The 5,238-nt window shown below is 32.0% G+C and overlaps 1 non-coding gene across 1 annotated transcript; it reads left to right on the top strand.

Annotated features, from left to right (window-relative positions):
* Positions 1 to 342: 342 nt before the first annotated feature.
* Positions 343 to 449, top strand: LOC128295986 (small nucleolar RNA R71). The gene has a single exon (XR_008286534.1). It is a non-coding gene; the product is annotated as a small nucleolar RNA R71 (small nucleolar RNA).
* Positions 450 to 5,238: the final 4,789 nt, after the last annotated feature.

Here is a 5,238-nt window from a genome sequence, read left to right as displayed (position 1 = left end):
TAGGTTAAACATTCTGAATCAATCATCCCTGCTCTATTTGCATCACATTGCATTGTCGAATTCACCTACTTAGAAAAATTCAAACCATCAATTTTCTTACTAAGTGCTTCAACTTGAGCTGCTAACATAGAAACTGCATCAATATTAAAAACATCGGATGCTTTAATTGGTTTCTTTCTCATGACTTGTCACTGATAATTATTCAGTGTCATCTCCTCAATAAACTCTTGAGTTTCCTCAGGTGTTTTATTATTCAGTGATCCGTCAGCTACTGTATCAATTAGTTGCCTAGTCGAGGGATTTAAATCATTGTAAAAAGTTTGAACTTAGAGCCACATAGGTAGTCCATGATGAGGAAACCTTATCAACAAATCCTTAAATATCTCCCATGTATCATAAAGAGTCTCAATATCAAGCTGAACAAAAGAAGTGATGTCATTCCTCAACTTAGTTATTTTAGCCGGTAGAAAATATTTCAATAGAAAAATTTCAGTCATTTGCGCTCAAGTAGTGATAAAACCTTATAGAAGTGAACTCAACCACTGTTTTGCCTTGATCTTTAAAGAGAATAGGAACAACCGTAAGCGTATGGCATCAATAGTAGCACTATTGATGTGAAATGTGTTGCAAATCTCTAGAAAGTCAGTCAAATGAGTATTTGAATCTTCATCTTGTAAACCATCAAACTGAACATACTGTTGTACCATCTGCATTTTGTTCGCCTTCAACCCAAAATTGTTTGCAGCAATGGTAGGTCTCACTACTCGGTTCTGCCCCAATTAGAGTGGGCTTAGCATAATCATACATAGTACAAGAAGCAAGAGCTGCAGAAAGTTGCTGATTATTTTGATTATCACCCATCTCCATAGTAATATCCTTTTCCTCTTGATCGTCTACTATATTTTGTTTATTTTGCCTTGCTTCTCTAACCTCTCTATGATTTTTACGAGCAGTGTTTTCAACTTAACTTTAAAAAAATTAACAGTCTCGATGGGTTTCCTCTAATTATAAACCAAAAGATCTTGTCAGAATCAAACAAACGAAAAAAAAAATAGAATGTAAAAATAAATTAAAAACAAAAATATTAAAATAAAAATAAAAAATGGCTAAATTAATAGAAATAAAGTTTTCCTAATATTTTAGTCCTCGACAACGGTACCAAAAACTTGATTCCAATCATAAACCCACTAAAAATTCGACAAAGCAAAATGCACATATCAATTAATAGTATAGCTAAGGTGAGCAAATATAAGGACTAAAAGTACTAGTAATCACCGTCTTTCTATTATTTTAACCAAAAATTTAGAGTGATTGATTAAAACTAAAATTAACTAAATTAATTAACTAAAGAACACGACAAATAACAAATCAAGAAAATAAACGATTAACACCTAAGGAGCGAGACAATACCCAAGAAAGAATTCACCTAGACTTCATCTATCATTATCAATCTATATTACGCAATTTCTTCACTTAGTATCTTGATCCATAGAATCCCTCAATTATGCTAATATCTCTCTTCAAGACTAAGAGCCACTGACTCTAGGTTGATTAATTGAAATTCCTTTTCTAATTAAAACCCCCATTATCGCATTAACTCGATCTATGGATCCCCTATAAGATACTCTAATATGGTAGATTTATGTCATCCTATTTCTAGGATTGTATGCAACTCCACTCAATTATGCTAGATCTAATCTTAAAAATGGTCTATTCCTCCTCTAATTTAAGCACATCAAACATTGATTAATAGTCTAAAAATATTAAACCAAGAATTAAGCACACGTAATTGAGAACAAGATCCAAGTATAATTACGTAAAAATAGAAATCAAATAACGGAATCCATCATAGGGTTCATCTTATTAGGTATTTAGAAAATTAGTTCATGATAGTGTTGGAAAATTTGGACATCACATATATAATAAGGATAATTACATGTTATTATTTACTATCATGATAGGTCAGCCCAAATTAAAAGTGATCTAATTTGGTTAGAATTTTATTGGGATTTTAATTATTAAATAAAGTATGAGTCAAATATGTGTAGATACTCTTCTAATCAAATTCTAATTAATGATGGGCTAATTAGAATTTGATTAGAACTAATATGCTAAGGTTATAAATATTAGGGTTATGGTCCTCAAATCATACACAAGATATCTTTTCTAATATCCCATCATTAGGAAAGAGAGAGCAGATATTCTCTGAATTTCTTGTGTGCTAATTTGGAAGATCAAATCCCCAAGTTCCAGAAAGTTTCAAGGAATCCATGGATTCAACTACGCTTCCACATCTAGTTTTGTTCTTGATTTATTCTTAATGATTTGACATGACAGATCCTGGTTTACAGTTTAAGTTTTATTTTAGATTTATTTTATAAATCTAACAGATAGCAAATAAAAATATCTCAAAAATAGTATAACAATAAGAAATAAAGAAACTCATAATAAAATTTAAAGAAATCAAAAAGAGATCTTTAATCTTGATAGAAATATGTTTTAGAGTCGGCTTCAATGGTTTTTTTTGAGTTGTTTTCTTGAATATTCTATGATGGCTCCCTTGCCTATTCTTATTTTTGTCATATATAGGTTTTAGAATGCCCAAAAAACCCCAAAAATACGTTTTCCCACATGTTTGGAGTGCGATTTGTGAAATTGACACAGCCTGGCACCTAGGTGTGTGTTAGCCCATGTGGCTCAAACGGTCTTATGTCTAGACTGTGTTGAATGGCCCAGCCCGTGTGGCTCTTGAAGCTTGCTTTGATTTTTCGATTTTCACTCATTTTGCTCACAAATGCTCTCATAAGTATAAAAACATGAATTTAAAGGATTAGGAGCATAAAATTCACCATTTTACATCAACTAATCATCCAAAAACGCATTAAAATTGAGGCTAGAACATGATCTCGTGAATTACTTCTGAATAAAATTTTAAAATCATATTTTAGAACCATAACATTTGGTGATTCATTGGTAAATTGACTTTGATTCTCTGTTAACCAATAATCTGGGACCATTGACATAGTTAATGCCAAAGCCATTTGAAGCTCAGATGAAGTAGGGTACTTAGTGGAAAAACATAATTTTTAGGTTTTTCGGGCAATATGATATCTATATATGACAAAAATAAGAAGATATGAGTGAGTTTTCATCTAATACTCAAGAAAATAACTAAAAAAACACCATTGAATCAGATTCTGAAGCAGATGTCCATCAGGATTGAAGATTCCCTTTTGATTTATTTGGAGATTATTATAAGTTTCATTGTTTCTTGTGGTTATACTATCTTTGGGATGTTTTTATTTGCTAGCATGAACCAATTTTCTAAACACCTAGGGAGATGAGCCCTATAATGAATTAGTCTTTTGATTTTTATTTTATACAATAAATAATTAGATATTGTTCTCAATTTTGTATGCTTAATTCTTGGTTTAATATTTCTAGACTATTGATCCATGTTTGATGTGTAACACCCCTATCCCGTAACCGTCGCCGGAATAGGTAAGGGGCATTACCGGACTTGTAACTCATGTCAGAACCGTAAAATTTTGAACTTTTCTTGAAATAAAGATCATTCATTTAAATAAGTACTAAGCACAACCAGGGATAAAATTTAAACTTCTCTAAGTAAACATTCAAAAGATGCCATTTTCGCATGGCTTATATACATTAACCAAAATATTCTTCCGCCACTAGTCTATTCTATACATGCCATAAAATAATTCAAAACATAACAGTAACAAGCAGTGGATAGTGATAGTGTGACTAGTTGCTGACGATCCCTGAGCCTTTAGCTTCCAAATGAGATCTATAAAACAGAGGAAACAAAGTAACCGGAGTAAGCATTACAATGCTTAGTAAGTTTTAACCAGTGTCAACAGATAATAATCAAATTATAACATAGTTGTTCGTATCTTTATTTCACTCTTCCTTCGGGCATACTATCCCTTTACCGAATATGCACATCTCATCATATACAATAGGCAGATAAACTTTCACATAAAAGTGAGCTCATGTGACATAGATATATTGTATAATTTCACATAACCTCTCACACTGATCCGATGTCACATAATCATAGGAATAGTCTCATAGATTGCTCACGTATGCATCACATAACTGCCTTATGATTTAGTTTAAATCAAGCTCACATATAAACTTGGAGTACATACCTGTTTAACCTTTCGCATTGAATATATTTATAAGCAATTCTTATTGCGAAGTCTTATAGCTTTAAACTCTACTCGGATTATCGGCGAGACCTTTAGCTCAGATGAAATCTCCACACGAAGTCGTGGTCTTAACCTGCATATAGTCACCACATATGGTCATCTGGTCTTTAATCCCGGGTTTACATCATAGAGTTTCATACATATTTATTCACATGTTACAACATTCACATCGACTATCATATTTGTAATTCATTTACCTCATCAAATATCTAATAAAACACACCTTCCGCCGTTTGTCATTTGGCCACAATATATATATATACACATCTCATACATATCTCACATTAGCCATTTGGCTTTACCACATTTCCATCTCATACACATTTCGTATTAACCATTCGGCTTTCCCACATATATACACTTCCACGTTCATCACATTGGCCATTCTGCCTGATCACATATATGCATGTTCATATTCATCACATTGGCCATTCGGCCTTATCACACGTATGCATGTTCACATTCATCACATTTGCCATTCGGCCTTAGCTCATATATACACATTCACATCCATCACATAAAATCCTAAATCAAAATATAAATTTTCATGTATTCACATCACAATTATCCAAATATACTTCACATACCACATATACTTTCACTTTGGCTTGGCTGAATCTACATCTATCATTTCCCAATGAATAATTCAATTTCAAGCCATACTATCATTTCATATTCGAATACTTATAAACTTACAATTTCACAAATTTTAATATCAAAGATCCATCTAACACTCATATATCTTTTTATAATATCGCAATTTAGAATTCACGTATGGGTTTAATCAATAGCTTATGAGCAACTAAAACAAGTTTTATCCATGTTTACAACATAACCACAAATTCTCTACAAGCTGTTTTCCTGAGCAACAGTCGTTAAATTATTTGTAACTGGGGTTACGAAATTCCAAATTATGTGCTGCTAATTTTCCATGAAAATAGACTCGTATATCCTCTATCCACAAAATTTTCAAAATTTTTGGTTTGGCCAATCAATACCAGATTTT

The sequence above is a fragment of the Gossypium arboreum genome, chromosome 7 (assembly GCF_025698485.1).
Source record: "Gossypium arboreum isolate Shixiya-1 chromosome 7, ASM2569848v2, whole genome shotgun sequence".
NCBI lineage: Eukaryota > Viridiplantae > Streptophyta > Magnoliopsida > Malvales > Malvaceae > Gossypium > Gossypium arboreum.
This window is presented reverse-complemented; position numbering and strand designations above follow the sequence as displayed.